The sequence below is a fragment of the Triticum aestivum genome, chromosome 3D, assembly GCF_018294505.1.
Source record: "Triticum aestivum cultivar Chinese Spring chromosome 3D, IWGSC CS RefSeq v2.1, whole genome shotgun sequence".
In the NCBI taxonomy this organism is placed as follows: Eukaryota; Viridiplantae; Streptophyta; class Magnoliopsida; order Poales; family Poaceae; genus Triticum; species Triticum aestivum.
The window spans coordinates 555,319,779-555,346,163 of NC_057802.1; positions in this window are offsets into that span (position 1 = coordinate 555,319,779).

Consider the following 26,385-nt stretch of genomic DNA (forward strand, 5'->3'; position numbering starts at 1 on the left):
TTCTCTGCCATATTTATTATTCCCTTTATATTCGACAAGAAGCCAGACGGTACCTTAATCCTCAGCAGGCATTCAAAGAAGATTTCCTTCTCTTCTTTGGTAAGAGCATAGCCGGCATGACCCTGATGTATGTCGTCTTTTCCGTGCATACGTTGCTGGTCCTCCATGCCTCCGGTGTATCTTTTGTCTTCCCATACACACCCAAGAAGCCAAGCAGGGTCACACAAAGATTCTTCGTCATTTGCATCACGTCGATTGCGGAGCGGACCTCTAGGTCTTTCAAATAGGGTAGGTTCCAAAATATAGATTTATTCTCCTACATGGGTGTGCGTCCGTCAGCGTCATTCGGAACAGGTTGTCTGCCAGGACGCTTTCCAAAGACTACCTTCAAATCCTTGACCATATCATGTACATCAGCACCAGTACGGTGGCGAGGCTTCGTCCAGTGATCCGCCTCACCTTTGAAATGTGTGCCTTTCTTTCTTACGGGATGCCTGCTCGGAAGAAATCGACGATGTCCCAGGTACACATTCTTCCTACAGTTATCCAAATATATATTGTCGGTATCATCCAAACAGTGTGTGCATGCGCGGTATCCCTTGTTTGTATGTCCTGAAAGGTTATTGAGAGCAGGCCAATCATTGATGGTCACGAACAGCAATGCCTTTAGGTCAAATTCTTCCTGTCCGTGCTCATCCCACGCACGTACACATGTTCCATTCCACAGTTGTAAGAGTCTTCAACTAATGGCCTTAGGTACACATCAATGTCATTGTCGGGTTGCTTAGGGCCTTGGATGAGCACTGGCATCATAATGAACTTCCGCTTCATGCACAACCAAGGAGGAAGGTTATACATACATAGAGTCACAGGCCATGTGCTATGGTTGTTGGTCTGCTCCCCAAAAGGATTAATGCCATCTGCGCATAGACCAAACCATACGTTCCTTGCGTCACCAGCAAACTCCTCCCTGTACTTTCTCTTTATTTTTCTCCCCTGCGACCCATCAGCGGGTACTCTCAACTTTCCGTCTTTCTTACGGCCTTCTCTGTGCCATCGCATCGCCTTGGCATGCTCTTTGTTTTGGAAGAAACGTTTCAACCGTGGTATTATAGGAGCATACCACATCACCTTGGCAGGAATCTTTTTCCTGGGGAGCTCGCCCTCGACATCACCAGGGTCATCGCGGTTGATCTTATAACGCAATGCACCGCATACTGGGCATGCGTTCAAATCCTTGTACTCACCGCGGTAGAGGATGCAGTCATTAGGCAATGCATGTATCTTCTGCACCTCTAACCCTAGAGGGCAGACAACCTTCTTTGCATTGTACGTACTGTCGGGCAATTCATTGTCCTTTGGAAGCATATTCTTTATCATTACCGTCAAATTTCCAAATCCCTTGTCTGCACCATTCTCTGCCTTCCATTGCAGCAATTCCAGTGTGGTGCCCAACTTTTTCTTGTCAGCTTCGCAATTCGGGTACAACAATTTCTTGTGATCCTCTAACATGCGCTGCAATTTCTTCCTCTCCAAATCACTTGTGCAGTTTCTCTTTGCATCGGCAATGGCCCGAGCTAGATCGTCAGCGGGCTCATCTGATGCCTCTTCTTCAGCTTCTTCCCGCATTGCCGGCTCAGCTTCTTCCCCCATTGTTGTATCATCGTATTCGGGGAACCCATGGCCAGGATAGATGTCGTCGTCCTCTTCTTCATCATTGTCTTCCATCATAACCCTCTTTCTCCGTGCTTGGTCCAAACATTATAGTGGGGCATGAAACCGGACTCAAACAGGTGGATGTGAATGGTTCTTGAGTTAGAGTAATTGTGATCATTCTTACAACCAGCACATGGACAAGGCGTAAAACCATCCGCCGCAAGCAGAAAAGTATGCACGCCATTAATGAACTCGGGAGAGCATCGGTCATCGTACATCCATTGTCGGCTCATCTTCATTACACAACACCGAAAAGACCAAATTAATACAAGTTCATACATAAAGTTCATAAAACACTTAAATGCAACAAACAAATAACTCTCTAGCTAAAGCATTTAAATGCAACAACAAATGCGATCAAGATCGCAACTAAGGCAACAATTGATCCAACAGCATAACGATACCAAGCCTCACTATCAATGGCATATTTTCTAATCTTTCTAATCTTCAAGCGCATTTTCTCCATCTTGATCTTGTGATCATCGACGACATCGGCAACATGCAACTCCAATTACATCTTCTCCCCCTCAATTCTTTTCAATTTTTCTTTCAAATACTTGTTTTCTCTTTCAACTAAATTTAACCTCTCGACAATAGGGTCAGTTGGAATCTCCGGTTCACATACCTCCTAGATAAAAATATCTATGTCAACTTGATGGGCATAATTTGTCATAAACACGAAATGCAACAAATAGTTCTAAAAGAGAATATACCACATCCGAATCATAAGATGGACGAGGGCCGACGGGGACGGATATCAAAACCATGGCACTATGTATAACAAACAACGTACGGGTAAGATAATTATACGAGTAACTATATATCCAAATCACACAAACATGAATTTTTTATATTAAAAAGATAAGAACAAGAGGCTCACCACAAGGTGGTGCCGGCGACGGGACAGTGCAGGCGATCGACGGTGGTTACGACGGAGATTTAGAAGGCACTAAGTAAACCACACCTACATATGCAAACTAAGTGTTATTTTGACCTCAAATTGCATATAAATCAAATACTACCACATATAATTCCTCCCAAATTACTAAAACCCACAAATTAATCACTATATAAACCATTGCAAGAGCTCATCTAGCAAGGAGAGATGAAAGGACAAAGTTACTAACCTTTGTGATCATTTGAATGGATGGGGGCCTTCAAATCTAGACAAATTTTGGGCAAAATTTGTGATGAGCTCGAGAGGAAGGGAAGAATAGAGGAGAGGGGAAAGGGGGAATAACAGAGTGCGGGTGGACGAAGGGTTTATATAGGACGACCTTTAGTACCGGTTCTAGGCACGAACCGGTACTAAAGGTGTTGGAGGGGCCCCAGACTTAAAACATCCTACCACCACTCTCTTTAGTACCGGTTCGTGGCATGAACCGGTGCTAAAAGTTCGGCAAGAACCGGTAGTAATGAGAGCGGCCCGCCTAGCCGTTGGAACCGGCACTAATGGTCACATTAGTGCCGGCTCAAATTCAAACTGGGACTAATGAGTTGAGCATTTGACCCTTTTTCTACTAGTGCATCTTGCCCATGAGGCATGGTTCGCAAGTACCAAGTGATTCATAATCAAGTGATTCCAAAAGTCCATCAGAATGGAGTTTCTTCATGCGCTTTATACCAATATAACCAAAACGGCAGTGCCACAAATAAGTTGCACTATCATTATCAACCCTGCATCTTTTGGCTTCAATATTATGAATATGTGTATCACTACTATCGAGATTCAATAAAAACAGACCACTCTTCAAGGGTGCATGACCATAAAAGATATTACTCATATAAATAGAACAACCATTATTCTCAGATTTAAATGAATAACCGTCTCGCATCAAACCAGATCCAGATATAATGTTCATGCTCAAAGCTAGCACCAAATAACAATTATTCATGTCTAAAACTAATCGCGAAGGTAGATGTAGAGGTAGCGTGCCGACTGCGATCACATCGACTTTGGAACCATTTCCCATGGGCACCGTCACCTCGTCCTTAGCCAATCTTCGCTTAATCCGTAGTCCCTGTTTCGAGTTGCAAATATTAGTAACTGAACCAGTATCAAATACCCAGGCACTACTGCGAGCATTAGTAAGGTACACATCAATAACATGTATATCACATATACCTTTGTTCACCTTGCCATCCTTCTTATCCGCCAAATACTTGGGGCAGTTCCGCTTCCAGTGACCAGTCCCTTTGCAGCAGAAGCACTCAGTCTCAGGCTTAGGTCCAGACTTGGGCATCTTCACTTGAGCAGCAACTTGCTTGCCGTTCTTCTTGAAGTTCCCCTTCTTACCTTTATCCTTTTTCTTGAAACTGGTGGTCTTGTTGACCATCCTCCTTCTTGATTTCTACCTCCGCAACCTTTAGCATCGCGAAGAGCTCGGGAATTTTCTTATCCATCCCTTGCATATTATAGTTCACCACGAAGCTCTTGTAGCTTGGTGGCAGTGATTGAAGAATTCTGTCAATGACACTATCATCAGGAAGATTAACTCCCAATTGAATCAAGTGATTGTTATACCCAGACATTTTGAGTATATGCTCACTGACAGAACTATTCTCCTCCATTTTGTAGCTGTAGAACTTATTGGAGACTTCATGTCTCTCAATCCGGGCATTTGCTTGAAATATTAACTTCAACTCCTGGAACATCTCATATGCTCCATGACGTTGAAAACGTCGTTGAAGTCCCGGTTCTAAGCCGTAAAGAATGGCACACTAAACTATCGAGTTGTGATCAGCTTTGCTCAGCCAGACGTTCACAACGTCAGGCGTTGCTCCTGCTGCGGGTCTTGCACCTAGCGGTGCTTCCAGAACGTAATTCTTGTGTGCAGCAATGAGGATAATCCTCAAGTTATGGACCCAGTCTGTGTAGTTGCTACCATCATCTTTCAACTTAGCTTTCTCTAGGAACGCATTAAAATTCAAAGGAACAGTAGCACGGGCCATTGATCTACAACAACATAGACATGCAAAATACTATCAGGTACTAAGTTCATGATAAATTAAAGTTCAATTAATCATATTACTTAAGAACTCCCACTTAGATAGACATCCCTCTAATCATCTACGTGATCATTTGATCCAAATCAACTAAACCATGTCCGATCATCACGTGAGATGGAGTAGTTTTCAATGGTGAACATCACTATGTTGATCATATCTACCATATGATACACGCTCGACCTTTCGGTCTCAGTGTTCCGAGGGCATATCTGCATATGCTAGACTCGTCAAGTTTAACCCGAGTATTCTGCATGTGCAAAACTGGCTTGCACCAGTTGTATGTGTACGTAGAGCTTATCACACCCGATCATCACGTGGTGTCTCGGCACGACGAACTTTTGCAACGTTGCATACCCAGGGAGAACACTTGTACCTTGAAATTTAGTGAGAGATCATCTTATAATGCTATTGTCAATCAAAGAAAAATAAGATGCATAAAGGATAAACATCACATGCAATCAATATAAGTGATATGATATGGCCATCATCATCTTGTGCCTTTGATCTCCATCTCCAAAGCACCGTCATGATCACCATCATCACCGGCTTGACACCTTGATCTCCATCGAAGCATCATTGTCGTCTCGCCAACTATTGCTTCTACGACTATCACTACCGCTTAGTGATAAAGTAAAGCAATTACATGGTGATTGCATTTCATACAATAAAGCGACAACCATATGGCTCCGGCCAGTTGCCGATAACTCTGTTACAAAACATGATCATCTCATACAATAAAATTTAGCATCATGTCTTGACCATATCACATCACAACATGCCCTGCAAAAACAAGTTAGACGTCCTCTACTTTGTTGTTGCAAGTTTTACGTGGCTGCTATGGGCTGAGCAAGAACCGTTCTTACCTACGCATCAAAACCACAATGATTTTTCGTCAAGTGTGTTGTTTTAACCTTCAACAAGGACCGGGCATAGCCACGCTCGATTCAACTAAAGTTGGAGAAACTGACACCTGCCAGCCACCTGTGTGTGAAGCACATCGGTAGAACCAGTCTCGTGTAAGCGTATGCGTAATGTCGGTTCGGGCCGCTTCATCCAACAATACCGCCGAATCAAAGAATGACATGCTGGTAAGCAGTATGACTATTATCGCCCACAACTCTTTGTGTTCTACTCGTGCATATAACATTTACGAATAAACCTGGCTAGGATGCCACTGTTGGGGAACACAGTAATTTCAAAAAAAATCCTACGATCACGCAAGATCTATGTGATGCATAGAAACGAGCGGGAGAGTGTTGTCCACGTACCCTCGTAGACCATAAGTGGAAGCGTCAAGTGACACGGTTGATGTAGTTGAACGTCTTCGCGATCCAACCAATCCTAGTACCGAAAGTACGGAACCTCCGCGATCTGCACACGTTCAGCTCGGTGACATCCCTCGAACTCTTGATCCAGCTGAGGCCGAGGGAGAGTTCCGTCAGCACGACGGCGTGGTGACAGTGTTGATGAAGTTACCGACGCAGGTCATCGCCTAAGCACTACAACGATATGACTGAGGTGGAAATCTGTGGAGGGGGGCACCGCACACGGCTAAACAATGTCAACTTGTGTGTTCTAGGGTTCCCCCCTCCCCTCGTATATAAAGGAGCAAGGGGGCAGGCCGGCCGGCACTGTGGCGCGCCAAGGATGGGAGGAATCCTCCTCCTAGTAGGAGTAGGATTCCTCCTTTCCTAGTCCTACTAGGAGGGGGAAGGAAGGAGTGGGAGAGGGGAAGGAAAAGGGGGGGCGCCGCCCCCTCCTAGTCCAATTCGGACTCAAGGGGGAGGGGGCGCGTGGCCTGCCCTGGCTGCCCCTCTCTTTCTCTCCACTAAGGCCCATTAGTTTCCCAGGGGGTTTCCGGTAACCCTCCGGCACTCCGATTTTATCCGAAATCACCCGGAACACTTCCGGTGTCCGAATATAGCCGTCCAATATATCAATCTTTATGTCGCGACCATGTCGAGACTCCTTGTCATGTCCGTGATCACATCCGGGACTCCGAACTACCTTCGGTACATCAAAACACATAAACTCATAATACCAATCGTCATCGAACGTTAAGCGTGCGGACCCTACGGGTTCGAGAACTATGCAGACATGATCAAGATACGTCTCCGGTCAATAACCAATAGCGGAACCTGGATGCTCATATTGGCTACCACATATTCTACGAAGATCTTTATCGGTCAAACCGCATAACAACATACGTTGTTCCCTTTGTCATCGGTATGTTACTTGCCTGAGATTCGATCATCGGTATCTCAATACCTAGTTCAATCTCGTTACCGGTAAGTCTCTTTACTTGTTCCGTAATGCATTATCCCGTAACTAACTCATCAGTCACATTGCTTGCAAGGCTTATAGTGATGTGCATTACCGAGAGGGCCCAGAGATACCTCTCCGACAATCGGAGTGACAAATCCTAATCTCGATATATGCCAACTCAACAAACACCATCGGAGACACCTGTAGAGCATCTTTATAATCACCTAGTTACGTTGTGACGTTTGATAGCACACAAAGTTTTCCTCTGGTATTCGGGAGTTGCATAATCTCATAGTCATAGGAACATGTATAAGTCATGAAGAAAGCAATAGCAACATACTAAATGATCAAGTGCTAAGCTAACGGAATGGGTCAAGTAAATCACATCATTCTCTAATGATGTGATCCCGTTCATCAAATGACAATTCATGTCTATGGCTAGGAAACTTAACCATCTTTGATTAACGAGCTAGCCAAGTAGAGGGCATACTCATGACACTCTATTTTGTCTATGTATTGACACATGTACTAAGTTTCCGGTTAATACAATTATAGCATGAATAATAAACATTTATCATGTTATAAGGACATATAAATAACCACTTTATTATTGCCTCTAGGGCATATTTCCTTTAGTCTTTGGGGTGCCCCCTCCCACGTATATAAAGGGGGGATGTAGGAGGAGGCCGGCCAAGGGGAGGAGGCGCGCCAGGGGGAGCAATCCTACTCCAAGTAGGATTCCCCCCTTTTCCTATTGAAACAAGGAGAAGGGGGAAGGAGAGGGAGGAGAGAAGGAAAGGGGGGCTGACCCCCCTAGTCCAATTTGGTTTGGGCTAGGGGGGGGGGGGCGTGAGGGAGTCCTGGATTAGGGGGTCCTCGGACAACCGGACTATATCCGTTTGCCGGATTGTTGGACTATGAAGATAGAAGATTGAAGACCTCGTCCCGTGTCCGGATGGGACTCTCATTGGCATGGAAGGCAAGCTTGGCAATACGGATATGTAGATCTCCTCCCTTGTAACCGACTCTGTGTAACCCTAGCCCCCTCCGGTGTCTATATAAACCGGAGGGTTTAGTCCGTAGGACAACAACAATCATACCATAGGCTAGCTTCTAGGGTTAGCCTCTACGATCTCGTGGTAGATCAACTCTTGTAATACTCATATCATCAAGATCAATCAAGGAGGAAGTAGGGTATTACCTCCATCGAGAGGGCCCGAACCTGGGTAAATATCGTGTCCCCCGCCTCTTGTTACCCTCTGCCCTAGACGCACAGTATGGGAACCCCTACCCGAGATCCGCCGGTTTTGACACCGACATTGGTGCTTTCATTGAGAGTTCCACTGTGCTGTCACCGTAAGGCTTGATGGCTCCTTCGATCGTCGTACAACTTGATGGCAATGATGCGATCCAGGGTGAGGTTTTCCTCCCCGGACAGATCTTCGTATTCGGCGGCTTCGTACTGCGGGCTAACTCCCTTGGCCATCTCGAGCAGATCGATAGCTACGCCCCTGGCCATCAGGTCAGGTTTGGAAACTTGAACTATACTGCCGACATCCGCGGAGACATGATCTTCGACGGATTCGAGCCCATGTCAGGTGCGCCGCACAATCACGACGAGCATGATTTAGCTCTGCCGTCGGACTGTGTTCGGGAGATCACACCTGCAACTACTCCGGCCCTCAATCCGGAACAAATTGCGCCATCTGTGGACGGGTGGATGGACCCTGCCACGGAGGCCGCACACTCAGTGGCGATAGCGCCGAATACTGACCTCACCTCCTACGTGACCCATGTTGCCGAACCGTTGGATTCGTCCCATGGACTCCGAGCCGCTTGTGTCCGTGCCCATCAAATCCGATTGGGCACTGATCATGGAGTTTACCTCCGCGGATATCTTTCAGCACTCGCCTTTTGGCGACGTACTAAACTCGTTGAAGTCTCTCTCCCTGTCGGAACACCCTTGGCCGAACTATGTCCGGCTAGAATGGGATGCGGACGACGAAGAAATTCGTGCCCCACCCACCACCCACTTAGTAGCCACTATCGACGATTTAACCGACACGCTCGACTTCGGCTCCGAAGACATCGATGGTATGGACGACGATGCAGGAGACGAACAAGAACCACCGCCCATAGGGCGCTGGGCGGCCACCTCATCGTATGACATATACATGGTGGACACCCCCAAAGAAGGTGATGACAACAAGACAACGGAGGATAATCCCTCCAAGAAGCAACCCAAGCATCGACGTCAGCGGCGCCGCTCTAAGTCTCGCCATAGCAAAAGCAGCGATACCGGCACAAGAGACAATAACGCTCCGGATAGTGCCGAAGACGACGATAATCCCCTCCAGCCAGACCTCGAGCGGGAGGATGAACAAGCTAGCCCTCCGGAACAGGTAGCAAACGGAGAATCAGAGGATGACAATTACATGCCTCTCTCCGAAGACGAAGTGAGCCTCGGCAACGAAGAATTCGTCGCGCCTGAGGATCCCGTCGAGCAGGAACGCTTCAAGCGCCGGCTTATAACCACAACAAACAGCCGGAAGAAAAAGCAACAATAGCTTTGAGCTGATCAAGATCTGCTAGCGGATAGATGGACCGAAGTCCTGGCAGCCGAGGAATATGAACTCGAGTGCCCAACCAAGAGTTATCCAAAGCACAGGTTGCTACCTCACCTCGAGGAGGAAGCATTGAAACCTACATCACCAGCATATGATGCGGCTGATCGGCCACCTCGTGGCCGAGACAGAGAGGCATTTCAGCCCGAAGTCCAGCCCGCACCCCGCCACCAATCAAACAAAATACCAAGGCCCGGGGCAACACGCGGGACCTGCGAGACGTATTGGAAAACAAGGAAAACATGCAAGATCGATCTACGAATCACGGGGGTACGCACCAACGCGGGACGATGGCCGCCACGCCGGATACACTAAAAGCAAATCCGGCCGGGCCGAATACAGCAGACAAGACTCATATGAACTACGTCATGATATAGCCCGGCACAGAGGCGCCGCACACCCCCTATGCTTCACTGATGAAGTAATGGATCATGAATTCCCAGAGGGTTTTAAACTCGTAAATATTGAATCATATGATGGTACTACAGATCTCGCGGTATGGATCGAGGATTTCCTCCTCCACATCCACATGGCTCGCGGTGATGATCTATATGCCATCAAGTACCTCCCACTAAAACTCAAAGGACCAGCTCGGCATTGGCTGAATAGCTTGCCAGCAAACTCCGTTGGCAGTTGGGAGGATTTGGAAGATGCATTCCTTGACAACTTCCAGGGCACTTATGTGCAACCACCGGATGCTGATGACTTGAGCCATATAACTCAGCAGCCAGGGGAATCGGCCAGGCAATTGTGGACTCGGTTCCTAACTAAGAAAAACCAAATTGTCGACTGTCCGGATGCAGAGGCCTTAGCGGCATTTAAGCATAACATCCGTGACAAGTGGCTCGCCCGGCACCTAGGCCAGGAGAAGTCGAAGTCTATGGCAGCCCTCACGACGCTCATGACCCGCTTTTGCGCGGGCGAAGACAGCTGGCTGGCTCGCAACAACAACACATCAAGAAGTCATGGCACTTCAGATACAAAGGATACCAACGGCAGACCGCGTCGTAACAGACACAAGCGCCGCAACAACGGCGACAACGCCGAGGACACGGCAGTCAATGCCGGATTCAACGGCACTGAATCCGGTCAGCGGAAGAAGCCGTTCAAAAGAAGCAATCCGGGCCCGTCCAATTTGTACCGCATACTCCATCGCTCGTGTCAAATTCACGGCACCCCTGATAAGCCAACCAATCACACCAACAGAGAATGCTGGGTGTTCAAGCAGGCCGGCAAGTTGAATGCCGAAAACAGGGACAAGGGGCTGCATAGCGACGACGAGGAGGAGCCCCGGCCGCTGAACACAGGAGGACAGAAGAGGTTCCCTCCACAAGTGAAAACGGTGAACATGATATACGCAACCCACATTCGCAAGAGGGAATGGAAACATGCACTAAGGGACGTCTATGTGATGGAGCCAGTCGCCCCAAAGTTCAACCCATGGTCATCTTGTCCGATCACCTTCAATCGCAGGGACCACCCCACTAGTATCCGTCATGGCGGATCTGCCGCATTGGTCCTTGACCCCATCATCGACGGATTTCACCTCACCCGAGTCCTTATGGACGGCGGCAGCAGCCTGAACCTGCTCTATCAGGATACAGTGCGCAAAATGGGTATAGACCCCTCGAGGATCAAACCCACTAAAACCACCTTTAAAGGTGTCATCCCAGGTGTAGAGGCCCATTGCACGGGCTCAATCACACTGGAAGTGGTCTTCGGATCTCCGGACAACTTCCGAAGCGAGGAGTTAATCTTCGATATCGTCCCATTCGGCAGTGGCTATCACGCACTGCTCGGGCGAACCGCATTTGCCAGATTCAATGCGGTACCGCATTATGCATACCTCAAGCTCAAAATGCCAGGACCTCGTGGGGTTATAACAGTCAATGGAAACACGCTCCGCATGGAGGAGCACATTGCGGCACTCGCAGCTAAGGCACAAAGCAGCCTTTTAAGGCAAACCGCAAATTCGGCGATAAAGCCCCCGGACACCTTCAAGCGAGTCCGGAGTAACCTGCAACAGGATCGCCTGGCACGTTCAGAGCTTGCCTAGCAATTCAGCCCCCGTCCTAGTCCCAGTCAAGCGACGAAATATGTGCCGTGCGTACACAATTACGCACTAAAAATACCACGGGCATAGGCGGGGGCACGACCTGGGCACGTCCCACAATGCGGCTCAACCGCCCCAAGGGCCGTATACCTTTATCATTTCCTCTCTTTCAGGACCTTACTCTCTGGAAGCCCTTTCCGGCAGTCTGATTGCTGGACACATTACGGGAAGGAACACCCAAGGAGGCAAGAAGCTAAGACGTACAAGGGAATCCCCAGGTGGTCTCTGATAACAATCGAAGTACCCATTTTTAATACCCATACGCAGCTTACCCTTGGATAAGACATATCAAATAGTCCTATTTTTTGCTTATTGCACTACTTGTATCAGTACGCTTCGACGTATTATTTAAATAACAATGCATAGCATTAGTCTATTATTGCATTACCCTTCTTTTTTCTTGTCTGCTTATTTACGACAACCTGCACCCGTACATTCTGGTACGACCAGTACGCCAGGGGCTTCAGTATACCCCATAATACGGCATGAGAAGTCCGAACACTTTCGATGGTGCGGCACCCCGAACTTATAGCATTATATGCATCAGCTCTGAATCATGTCTTGGGACAATACTTGGGTTTTCCCGGCTCCCATGTTTTGGTACCTTACATTCCGCAATATCGGCTAAGGTAGAGAACTACTGCGATTGTGTCCCGGTTCTTCCGGACGAGCACCTCAGTAGAGAAAGCCGAAAACTGACTGTCATGATAAGGCGAGAGCTGGTCGCTGTTCGAGAGGTCTGAAGTCCTTAAAGACTTTTTCCGCTTCGGGCAAGGAGTCGGCCTTGCCCGACTTAGGCGTATATAGCGCCCCAAATTTGGCCTTCCGAATACTAGGGGCTTCGCCAAAATTTAAAATTGTAGACTTCTGTGGCTAAGTGAGAGTGATAAAGCCTTATAGTCCGATTGCCTGGTTCGTTGTGCTGAACACCTCCCTCGAAGGACCCAAAATTGGGATAAAGAATGCTCCGGTTTATCCCGAACACCTCAGTACTAGTTACATGGGGGCAGAAGCCGACGACCGGCCAACTCTCAGATTTTATAAACGGCCACACAGAAGGTAATATTTTAAATTCACAAGCATTGCATAGCACAAATGAATTCTTTACATATTACAGGATCGCATGAGTACATTCATTCGAATATTACATCCTTAGTACATTCCTCCACCACAAGGCGAGAACCCTTCAGGACACTGTTATAATACATCTCGGGGTGGCGATGCTCCTTGCCTTCCGGTGGCCCCTCCTTTACCAGCTTCTCGGCGTCCAGCTTCGCCCAGTGCACCTTTGGTCGGGCAAAAGCCCTACGCGCCCTCGATGCAGACAGACCGCTTTATGACATCAAGTCGCGGGCAGGCATTCACAAGCCGCCTCACCAGGCCGAAGTAGCTATCAGGCAGGGGATCGCCAGGCCACATCCGGACTCTAAGACCCTTCATGGCATGTTCGGCCGCCTTGTGGAGCTCGACCAGTTGCTTCAGCTAGTCGCTCAAGGGCATAGGGTGTTCGGTCCCAGTATACTGAGACCAGAACAACTTCTCCGTCGAGCTCCCCTCCTCGGCCCGGTAGAATTCCGCGGCATCTGATACATTGCGGGGTAGATCTGCGAACGCTCCTGGAGAGCTCTGAACTCGGGTAAGTAAAAGGAAATTTTCTCTCACATGCTTGGTTTGCATACTGAATGCCTTACCCGTCGCTATCTTCTTAACCGCCTCAATTTCCTGGAAGGCCTTTTGGGCTTCGGCCTTGGCATGTTGTGCGCTTTCGAGGGCCTTCGCCAGCTCGGACTCTCGCGTCTTAGAGTCAAGCTCCAAGGACTCGTGTTTCTTGACGAGAGCCTGGAGCTCTTGCTGCACCTCGCCCACCCGGGCTTCTTATTTTTCCCGCTCGATGCGCTCCTTGGCCGCCTTGTCCTCGGCTTCGGACAGCGCCTTCTTCAGGGTCGCCACTTCGGTCGTGGCCTCTGGCAAAATTCATGATGATCCTATGATCTAAGCAACCACCCTTGTTTTTTTCTTATCAACATACAGACGGGGTATAACTTACCTTTCTTCTCTTCGAGCTGCCTTTTGGCAAGACCGAGCTCTTCCTTGGAGCGCTCAAGGTCCCGCTTCAGTGCGGCGACCTCCGCAGTACGTGCAGCAGCGGCTAGCAGTGAAGCCTGCATATGCACATAGACATATTTCGATTAGACTCCTGCGGTTATTATTTGACCCTCTATTCGGCCTTTCTTTGCAAACGCTAAACAGAGCATTAGGGGCTAGTGTCTATGCGGTAACATTCTCTTATAATCTGGTTACTTACCTCAAAGCCTGTTAGGAGGCTGGCACAGGCTTCAGTCAGTCCGCTCTTGGCAGACTGAACCTTCTTGACCACCGCACTCATGATAGTGCGGTGTTCTTCGTCGATGGAAGCGCCGCGAAGCGCTTCCAGCAAGTTGTCCGATGCCTCTAGATGGACAGAGGCCACCGGCATAGGCGGCTTGCCCCTCTTAACGTGGGGTCGCCTGACAGAGTCCGGAACCACTGGAGGTTCCGGCGCAGTGTTCGGCTGGGGGCCGAATTCGGAGCCCATGGGAGACTTGCTCCCCTTGCGCCCAGGGTCCGGAACGTCGCCTTGAGGCGCCTCCAGGACTACCTCCCCTCGGCTCGGTGCCCTTTGAGACAACACCTCAACGTTGTCCGTAGGGCGAGGGGTGGAGGCGGTCGGAAGTGAATCGCTATTCATATCCGACGGGTCCACAGAACCATCCGACGAAGATACGTCGATATGGGCTCGGGATGGACTGCATAATCATGTTTGGCGTGATGAGAAGCAGTGCAATAAAACATACCATGAATTACTATGGAATCCAGATACTTACAACTTCGCCAGGGGCTTGTCCCTGGGCAACCACTCGTCGTCGCTGTAGGCGGCCGTCGTGGAGCAGTCCGGGAGGAGGGTCCTTCCCTTCTTGGACCCTTTGGCCTCCCCGGTTGGGGTGGCCTTCCTTTTGTTGTCCCCCCGGCTGGGGGGGGGGGACTTTCCTCTTCCTCCTCCTCGTTTTCGTGGGAGGAGTGTGCCTCGGAGTTTTCGGACGATGAGTCCGATATAACCTTGCGCCGAAGACCCTTTTGGGTCCCCGTGGCCTTCTTCTTGGCCTTCTTCACCGGCCAAGAACTGGAGAGCATCTGCAGGATCTTCAGGCAGGGGGGTTGGGCAATCGATCTGCTCCGCTGTCTCTACCCAGTCCTGTTAAATGGCATGGAGGCTTAGATCCCGCACATGATTGGGGAAAATAAACATCCTATGAGATATGAAAAACTCACCGGATTGGCAGGACGCTTTGCGCTGAGTCCGCGGTCCTCGATAAGGGGAGGAGGTACCTCGGCACCCTCGAACAGCACCTTCCAGACGTCCTTGTGCATCGTGTCGAAGAGCTCTCGCAGCGTCTGGTGCTTGGCTAGGTCAAACTCCCACAAATTGAATGCCCGTCGTTGACACGGGAGGATCCGGCGGAAGAGCATGACCTGGACCACGTTGACAAGCTTGATTTTCTTGCTCATCATGTTTCTGATGCATTTCTGGAGTCCGGTCAGCTCCACCGATGAACCCCAGGACAGGCCCTTCTCTTTCCAGGAGGTGCGCCGCGTGGGAATTCCGGATCGGAATTCGGGGGCCGCACCCAGTTGGTGTCGCGCGGCTCGGTGATGTAGAACCACCCCGATTGCCACCCCTTTATGGTATCCACATAGGAGCCTTCGAGCCAGGTGACGTTGGGCATTTTGCCCACCATGGCGCCTCCGCACTCCGCTTGCTGACCGACCACCACCTTCGGTTTTACATTGAAGGTCTTCAGCCATAGGCCGAAGTGGGGCCTGATGCGGAGGAAGGCCTCGCACATGACGATAAACGCCGAGATGTCGAGGATGAAATTGGGGGCTAGATCATGAAAATCCAGCCCGTAGTAGAACATGAGCCCGCGGACAAACGGGTGGAGGGGAAATCCCAGTCCGCGGACGAAGTGGGTAAGGAAAACCACCCTCTCATGGGGCTCTGGCGTAGGGATGATCTGCCCCGCATCTGGGAGCCGGTGTTCGATATCCGCGGCTAGATATCCGGCTCCCCGTAGCTTTGTGATGTTCTCCTCCGTGACGGAGGAGACCATCCACTTGCCTGCCGCTCCGGACATGCTTGGAGTGGTTTGAGGAGAAAAACGCGAACTTGGGCGCTGGAACTCGAGTGCGCATGAATGGATGAGCAAGGAGGAAGAAGGCGTGGGTGAAAGGAGTGAATCCTTGTCCCTTTATAAGGGCGGAAGAGGCGATGCGCCTCCCCACTCACCTGGTAAAATCGCTTATTCCCCAAGCGCCGTATTTGATGGCGCAGTTGGGTTACCCGCACCCGTATTGATGAGAATCCCGTGATAAGGGGACACGATCTCTGGTTCGACAAGACGTGCCAAGGAAACCGTCTCGCGATATGTGCAGTGGCTCGTTGTGAAAAACGGTTTGAATAATGACCGGGCCGTGGTGTGATGTCATGCTGCAAAATGCGTCAGCAGATTAGATTTGTGGGAATATTATTCTCTCTACGGTGGTATGTGGAATTTGTTTTGCAGAGCCGGACACTATCCATGTGTTCAAAATCTTCTATCGAGTATTCGGAGGAGGAACCCGGCTTGCAATGCCGAAGACAATCTGCGCGCCGGACTCATCGTCATTGAAGCCTAGTTCAGGGGCTACTGAGGGAGTCCTGGATTAGGGGGTCCACGGACAACCGGACTATATCCGTTGGCTGGACTGTTGGACTATGAAGATACAAGATTGAAGACCTCGTCCCGTATCCGGATGGGACTCTCCTTGGCGTGGAAGGCGAGCTTGGCAATACGGATATGTAGATCTCCTCCCTTGTAACCGACTCTGTGTAACCCTAGCCCCCTCCGGTGTCTATATAAACCGGAGGGTTTAGTCCGTAGGACAACTACAATCATATCATAGGCTAGCTTCTAGGGTTTAGCCTCTATGATCTCGTGGTAGATCAACTCTTGTAATACTCATATCATCAAGATCAATCAAGCAGGAAGTAGGGTATTACCTCCATCAAGAGGGCCCGCACCTGGGTAAACATCGTGTCCCCCGCCTCCTGTTGCCATCCGCCCTAGACGCACAGTTCGGGACCCCCCTACCCGAGATCCGCCGGTTTTGACACCGATAGCGCGCCCCAACTTGGCCTTCCTCCTCTCTTCCCCATGAGGCCCAATAACCCCCGGGGGGTTCCGGTAACCCACCGGTACTCCGGAAAATAGCCGATACACCTCGAAACTATTCCGGTGTCCGAATATAGTCTTCCAATATATCAATCTTTATGTCTCGACCATTTCAAGATTCCTCATCATGTCCGTGATATCATCTGGGACTCTGAACTACCTTCGATACATCAAAACACAAAAACTCATAATACCGATCATCATCGAACGTTAAGCGTGTGGACCCTACGGGTTCGAAACTATGTAGACATGACCGAGACTCATCTCCAGTCAATAACCAATAGCGGAACCTAGATGCTGATATTGGCTCCCACATATTCTACGAAGATCTTTATCGGTCAATCCGCATAAGAACATACGTTGTTCCCTTTGTCATCGGTATGTTAGTTGCCCGAGAGTCAATAATCTAGTTTACATCGCTACGTGATTAACAACCAAGAGTAATAAGGTGTGATCATGTTTTTCTTGTGAGAGAAGTTTTAGTCTATGGGCCTGCCACATTCAGATCCGTATGTATTTTGCAAATTTCTATGTCTACAATGCTCTGCATAGAGCTAGTCTAGCTAATTGCTCCTATTTTCAATATGTATCCAGATCGAGACTCGGAGTCATCTAGATTGGTGCCAAAGCCTGCATCGACGTAACTCTTTACGATGAACTCTTTTATCACCTCCATAACCGAGAAATATTTCCTTAGTCCTCTAAGGATAATTTTGACAGTTTTCTAGTGATCTACTCCTAGATCACTATTGTACTCCCTTGCCAAAGTCATGCTAAGGTATACAATAGGTCTGGTACACAACATAGCATAGTTTATAGAACCTATGACTGAGGCATACGAATGACTTTTCGTTCTCTTTCTATTTTCTGCCGTGGTCGGGTTTTGAGTCTTTACTCAACTTCACACCTTACAACTCAGGCAAGAACTCCTTCTTTGACTGATCCATTTTGAACTTCTTCAAAATCTTATCAAGGTATGTACTCACTGAAAGTCTTATCAAGCGTCTTAATCTATCTTTATAGATCATGATGCCTAATATGTAAGCAGCTTCACCGAGGTTTTTCATTTAAAAACTTTTATTCAAGTATCCTTTTATGCTATCCAGAAATTCTATATCATTTCCAATCAACAATATTTCATCCACATATAATATAAGAAATGCTACAGAGCTCCCACTCACTTCCTTGTAAATACAGGCTTCTCCAGAAGTCTGTATAAAACCATATGCTTTGATCACACTATCAAAACGTTTATTCCAACTCCGAGATGCTTGCACCAGTCCATATATGGATCGCTAGAGCTTCCACACTTTGTTAGCATCCTTTGGATCGATAAAACCTTCTGGTTGCATCATATACAACTCTTCTTCCAGAAATCCATTCAGGAATGCAGTTTTGACATGCATTTGCCAAATTTCATAATCATAAAATGAGGCAATTGCTAACATAATTCGGACGGGCTTAAGCATCGCTACGGGTGAGAAGGTCTCATCATAGTCAACTCATTGAACTTGTCAAAAACCTTTCGCAACAAGTCGAGCTTTGTAGACAGTAACATTACCGTCAGCGTCAGTCTTCTTCTTGAAGATCCATTTATTCTCTATGGCTTGCCAATCATCGGGCAAGTCAACCAAAGTCCATATTTTGTTCTCCTACATGGATCCCATCTCAGATTTCATGGCCTCAGGCCATTTCGCGGAATCTGGGCTCATCATCGCTTCCGCATAGTTCGTAGGTTTGTCATGGTCAAGTAACATGACTTCCAGAACAGGATTACACTACAAGGGAAAACCTTATACACAGAACTTTACCAGTAGCGCTTTTTAAAAAGGGCGCTACTGCTGCATAGCAGTAGCGCGTGCAGAATAACCGCGCTGCACATACATATATAGCAGTAGCGCGTCTCATGGTAAAAGCGCTACTACTAAAATTCCCACCACTAAGCCGATAGGCTACACATAGTAGTAGCGGTCTTATAAAAACCGCGCTACCAGTAATATTGTTGTAGCAGCGCGTTTAGGTGTAAGGCGCTACTGCTAACGAAAATAAAATAAAATGAAAAACAAATAGAAAAGTAAATGAAAATGAAAGAAATAGAAAAAGGAGAAAGGAAAAAATAAAATATAAAGAAAAATAAATGAAAAAGGAAAAAAAGAAAGGCATAGCAGTAGCACGTTTACTAATTTTTAGTAACGCGCTACCGTTATGTTTCACTTAACCAGCGGTTTCCCTCCCCCTGGCACCACTTCTCCTCCAAATCCCTCACCCCACTTCGCCGCCGTCTCCCCAATTCGCCGTCGCCCCACTTCGCCGCTGTCTCCTGCCGACGTCGATGCCGGCAACCTCACCGTCTCCCCCCGAGGCAGCCCTCATCCTCACCGCCGCCGCCCTCAGCCTCACCCCCGCCGCCTGAGGCCTCCCTTGACCTCACCGTCGTCGCCCTCGACCTCACCGCCGCCCAGGACCGCCGCTGACCGAGCCCGAGCCCGCCCTCCCCGCCCCTGCCTCCGTCACCGAGCACCTCCCCGCCACCGTCTCTCCCCTCTCTGTAATCCCCCACCCCTCCTCTCTCTCTACATTTTACAGCAAAATTAGTTTAGAGCAAAAGTTAGTTTAGAGAAAAAATTAGTTTAGAGCAAAAGATGTTAAGTAGTAGACGTTAGAGCAAAAATTAGTTTAGAGCGAAAAATTTGGTTTACAACAAAAGTTAGTTAGGGAAGTAGGGTTTAATTAGGGTTTTTGTTTTCATAGAAGTTTTTATTTAAAGAAAAAAATGAAGAAAATGTTGTAGTGATACGTCTCCAACGTATCTATAATTTTTTATTGTTCCATGATATTATATTATCCATCTAGGATGTTTTATAAGCATTCATATTCTATTTTATATGATTTTTGGGACTAATCTATTGACCTAGAGCCCAGTGCCAGTTTTTGTTTTGTCCTTGTTTTTGAGTATCGCAGAAAAGGAATACCAAACGGAGTCCAATTAACCTCAAAATTCACGGTGATTGTTTTTGGACGGGAAGAAGCCCACGGAGTACCGGAGATGGACCAGAAGAGTCCCGAGGCCACCACGAGGGTGGAGGGCGCGCCCTACCCCCCTGGGTGCGCCCCCTACCTCATGGCTGCCTCGTGGACCCCCTGACTTGTTCCCGACGCCAACACCTCTTATATATGTAGCGACCCGACCCGAATGGATCAAGTCTCTGTGCTTAAGTGTCATCCCTGGATCGGTATGCTGACACACACAGTACTCGAGGATTTATAACAGATATAAATCACATGTATAAAATAACGTAAATACTATTACCTCAATCCAAAAATAGCGGAAGTAACAAGGTTCTGGATTCCCATCAACACCAACGGCAAAGTTGAGTGTAGAAATCGTAACCCTAACGTATCACTTACTCGTCGTAAGAATCCTGCAACATGAAACGTTGCAGCCCGAAAACGGGTCAGTACATTGAATGTACTGGCAAATTCACACCATAGAGAAATGATGAACAAAGGCTATCACTACATGCATATATGGCTGGTGGAAAAGCTCTATGGTTATAATGTTTTTGCGAAAAGCCAGTTTTTCCCTACTGCAAAGGAATAAATTTTATTTAACTATCATGGTGGTTGTGAAACATTGAGATGGTTGACAGCATCTCAATCCCAATTAAGTATCATCATTAACCCAACAATATTAATTAAAGTAACATGATGAGATCAACGGGATAATCCAAGAATTAGATACTCAAGATGTCCATAACCGGGGACACGGCTAATCATGATTAGTTTATACACTCTGCAGAGGTTTGTGCACTTTTCCCCACAAGACTCGATCTCCTCCGTTGGATTTCTCGCACTACAAGGTGTTTGAGAAACGGATGACCGAGACACAGTCTTTCAGAAGCGTTAGCACCTTACGATGGGTAGACCGGTACACCTACATCCCCTACATCTGCTAGTCTACCACTGTAAGAGTTCACACGACTTAATCAACTATGCTAGAGCCCATAATAGCTTGTGGCTGCACACGGAAGTTTCTAGCATGAATAATCTCATGATCCCTTTGAACCTGGGTGGCGGTCCAAAAGAAAAACAGGCAATCCTGGAATACCCAGGTACCTCAATCCACCCAGATGTGTGTTTAAGTTGCCACCTTAAGTAAACCATTAAATTAACAATCTCACATCTGTCATGGAAAATTCACTCAAACCCAATCCACGTCTACGAGCATAGCATAGCAATATAAGCAAACGTAGAAGTAACTCCCAAGGGTTTGATAATAAAACAGGTAATAGATACTACCTCAACTACTTCCCAATACCCACAATTTAATTAGGTCCTAACCATGCAATGTTTGAGGGTTGAATCTAATGCATAAAAACTGGGTATGAAAGGGATATGATCAAAGTGTGAACTTGCCTGCAATGTTGATGAAGATGATTCGCACTCAAAACTCTTGATAGATCTACTCGTCACACTCCGGTCAATCTATCGCAAGCAAGCAATGGTAACCACACATAAGCAATCACTCAAAAGATCGAGAAGAACGAAGAAGACACTTCGGAAAACATCAAAACCAAGCAAATAACTCTTGCAACATAAAACAATTTCTAACAGTACCAAAATTATGTGAATTTGGCCTTATCAGAAAGTTTAGGTCAAGAGCTTCGATTTGCAAAAAGAATCAACTCAAACGGAGTTACGGAACTTAAGTTATGAACAAAAGAAGTTTGAATACAAATCTGTTTGAATTCAAATTTTAAAACTTTCAAAAACATGTTTAAGTTGTTTTACTGGATAGAGGGGATCATAACGAAGAAGTGGGCGTTGGTTTCATCAAAACGGAGGTACGGATAAAAAGATATGATCAAAAGAAATTTGACTATGAAACAAATTTCGAAATTTGAAAATTAAAAAAAATGATGTGACAGGTTCACTGGATAGGTGAAAACAAGACGAAACTATAGACGCTGGTTTCATCTAATTTGGATGAACGAGTAAAAGGTTATGGCTATTTGAAAAATCAGGGCCAAGCTGTTTTACAGAAGAAAAAAAATAGCTACGGATAAAAAAATTCTAGATCTAACGTATAAATACAGAGAACGAATAAATATACCTTTATAAGGTATAGAAAAGACGACTTCGGAGTGTGGAGACAACTTCCAAAAGTCCCACCGGAGAGGAGAAATATATTTTTAGCTAGTCAAACCAAAATATTGATTTAACCCGCAATGGATAATTTTTAGAGGCTCTATGGGTCTATATTTATAGGTGGAAAAGAGGTTTAGGGGTTAAAGGCTAGGCAATGTGGGACTAAACGTAGTCCAACAAATAAATTAAACGGGGAACGCATGGGCTAAAAGCACCACGGGCCGGCTGCGCGCGCACGCGTACACTGCAGTTTTTTTTTAACAAAAATCGGCCTATCTAAAAAATAAAAAGGATGGCTGGGCCTGGCCCATTTAGGAGAGGGAAAAACAAATGAGGCGCCCGCTGCCACTATGCTACGCGTGTGGGCGGTAAATAACTATGGGCCGCATGTACAGTTTTTTTTTAAATTGATACAGAAGGAAAACCGGATAAAGAAAAGAAATTAAAATTTTATATAGGCATATTATATATCAAAATTTTCAGAAAACGATTTTCTACAATATGAACATTTTTGTAAAGTCAAATAAAGACCACAAAAATTCAAATAAATCAAACAGTGCTACTACCTTAATAAAATCCAATAAAAATCATTTTAAAAATACCATAATGATTTCAAATTTATTTCTCTCCAATTTTCTGTTGTAGGGAATCATGTTACCCTAATTTCTTTATATTTTATTTTTGGAGAAAAGTAATTTGAATAAAACCCAAATAACTCCAAATTAAAATAATTTCCAAAAGGACTTGAATTTGATCCTTTGAAACTCCCAACTCATATTTCATATGTTTCGAAGAAGTCATTTTTATCTTCGCTCGTGAAAATCATTGAGTTGCATAAATTTTCGGAATGGGAAATATTTTCAAATGATATTCAAATATTTTCAACACCCTTGTCATTTAAATAAATGGAAGAAGTCATGTCATCTTCTCTCCAGGGTTTTGTGGTGAAAAGAATTTGAATTCACGGAGATCATAAAAGCAAAAATGAAAGTTTGGGAAAGTCCTTTTATTCCCTCTCATTTAACTTTCAAAAAGTTTCGAATTCCACTCACTTTTAGTCAATAAATCAAACAATCAATCCAATCTATCTGTTTATTATAACATTCCAAAATTTAGAATTTTGGGATGTTACAATATATCCCCAAACTTCCAGAACATAACCTAGATCGGGAGTTCCACTGCCGCAAGCCTCTGTAGCCACCAAAAACCAATCGGGGCCCTGTTCCGGCACCTTGCCAGAGGGGGGAACCATCACCGGTGGCCATCTTCATCATCCCGGCGCTTTCCATGACGAGGAGGGAGTAGTTCACCCTCGGGTCTAAGGGTATGTACCATTAGCTATGTGTTTGATCTCTCTCTCTCTGCTACGTCTCCAACGTATCTATAATTTTTGATTGTTCCAATGCTATTATATATTCTGTTTTGGATGTTTAATGGGCTTTATTATACACTTTTATATTATTTTTGGGACTAACCTATTAACCGGAGGCCCTGCCCAAATTGCTGTTTTTTGCCTATTTCAGAGTTTCGAAGGAAAGGAATATCAAACGGAGTCCAAACGGAATCAAACCTTCGGGAACGTGATATTTGGAACAAACGTGATCCAGAGGACTTGGAGTGGAAGTCAAGCAATAGACGAGGAAGCCACGAGGTAGGGGGGCGCGCCTACCCCCCCAGGCGCGCCCTCCACCGTCGTGGGCCCCTCGTGGCTCCGCCGACCTGCTTCTTCCTCCTATATATACCTACGTACCCCCAAACCATCGGAAGCGCCCATGAAGACCTAATTCCACCACCGCAACCTTCTGTACCCGTGAGATCCCATCTTGGGGCCTTTTCCGGCATCCTGCCGGAGGGGCATTGATCACGGAGGGCTTCTACATGAACACCATAGCCTCTCCGATGATGTGTGAGTAGTTTACCTCAGACCTTCGGGTCCATAGTTATTAGCTAGATGGCTTCTTCTCTCTCTTTGGATCTCAATACAAAGTTCTCCTCGATTCTCTTGGAGATCTATTTGATATAACTCTTCTTTTGCGGTGTGTTTGTCAAGATCCGATGAATTGTGGGTTTATGATCAAGATTATCTATGAACAATATTTGAATCTTCTCTGAATTCTTTTATGAATGATTGGTTATCTTTGCAAGTCTCTTCGAATTATCAGTTTGGTTTGGCCTACTAGATCGATCTTTCTTGCAATGGGAGAAGTGCTTAGCTTTGGGTTCAATCTTGCGGTGTCCTTTCCCAGTGACAACAGGGGCAGCAAGGCACGTATTGTATTGTTGCCATCGAGGATAAAAAGATGGGGTTTATATCATATTGCATGAGTTTATCCCTCTACATCATGTCATCTTGCTTAAAGCGTTACTCTATTCTTGTGAACATAATACTCTAGATGCATGCTGGATAGCGGTCGATGTGTGGAGTAATAGTAGTAGATGCAGAATCATTTCGGTCTACTTGTCACGGATGTGATGCCTATATACATGATCATACCTAGATATTCTCATAACTATGCTCAATTCTATCAATTGCTCGACAGTAATTCGTTTACCCACCGTAATACTTATGCTATCTTGAGAGAAGCCACTAGTGAAACCTATGGCCCCGGGTCTATTTTCCATCATATTAATCTTCCGTCAACAAGCTATTTCTATCTTCATGGTCTTGAGGTTCCTATTTATTTGTGTAGGTGCGTGGGACTCGAGCGTAGTCTCCTACTGGATTGATACCTTGGTTCTCAAAAACTGAGGGAAATACTTACGCTACTTTACTGCATCACCCTTTCCTCTTCAAGGGAAAACCAACGCAGTGCTCAAGAGGTAGCACTCTCTCGTGTTCTTGATTCGGCATGATCTTGATGTATCGCGAGCTTTGCTATTATAGTTTGATCTTATGATGTTTCTCCCCCTCTACTCTCTTGTAATGGATTGAGTTTTCCCTTTGAAGTTATCTTATCGGATTGAGTCTTTAAGGATTTGAGAACACTTCATGTATGTCTTGCATGTGCTTATCTGTGGTGACAATGGGATATTCACGTGATCTACTTGATGTATGTTTTGGTGATCAACTTGCGGGTTCAGTGACCTTGTCAACTTATGCATAGAGGTTGGCACACGTTTTCATCTTGACTCTCCGTTAGAAACTTTGGGGCACTCTTTGAAGTTCTTTGTGTTGGTTGAATAGATGAATCTGAGATTTTGTGATGCATATCGTATAATCATACCCGTGGATACTTGAGGTGACATTGGAGTATCTAGGTGACATTAGGGTTTTGGTTGATTTGTATCTGAAGGTGTTATTCTAGTACAAACTCTAGGATAGAATGAACGGGAAGAATAGCTTCGTGTTATTTTACTACGGTCTCTTGAATAGATCGATCAGAAAGAATAACTTTGAGGTGGTTTCGTACCCTACAATAATCTCTTCGTTTGTTCTCCGCTATTAGTGAATTTGGAGTGACTCTTTGTTGCATGTTGAGGGATTTTCATATGATCTAATTATGTTATCATTGTTGAGAGAACTTGCACTAGTGAAAGTATGAACCCTAGGCCTTGTTTCCTAGAATTGCAATACCGTTTTCGCTCACTTTATTACTAGTTACCTTGCTGTTTTTATATATTCAGATTACAAAAACCTATATCTACCATCCGTATTGCACCTATATCACCATCTCTTCGCCGAACTAGTGCACCTATACAATTTACCATTGTATTGGGTCTGTTGGGGACACAACAGAATCTTTGTTATTTGGTTGCAGGGTTGTTTGAGAGAGAACATCTTCATCCTACGCCTCCCATGGATTGATAAACCTTAGGTCATCCACTTGAGGGAAATTTGCTACTTTCCTACAAACCTCTGCACTTGGAGGCCCAACAACGTCTACAAGAAGAAGGTTGCGTAGTAGACATCAAGCGATTTCAGGCGCCGTTTCCAGGGAGGTTAGTGCTTGAAGGTATATCTTTACAGCTTGTAATCGAATATTTTAGTTTCTTGTTTTATCACTAGTTTATTCTATAAAAGAAAACTAGAAAAAATGGAATTGAGGGTGCCTCATATGCTTCATCTTTTTAATATCTTTCATGAAAATGATGGAAAGGAAAATTGTGTTCAAGTGCTAGAAGAAGAATGCATTAGAATGTTTGGCACTAAATCTTTGTATGATGAGCATGATTGTAATGTTGTTAGTACGAATTCCTTGAATATCCATGATGGTAATGATATGCAAAGCCACAAGCTTGGGGATGCTATGTTTGATGAAGA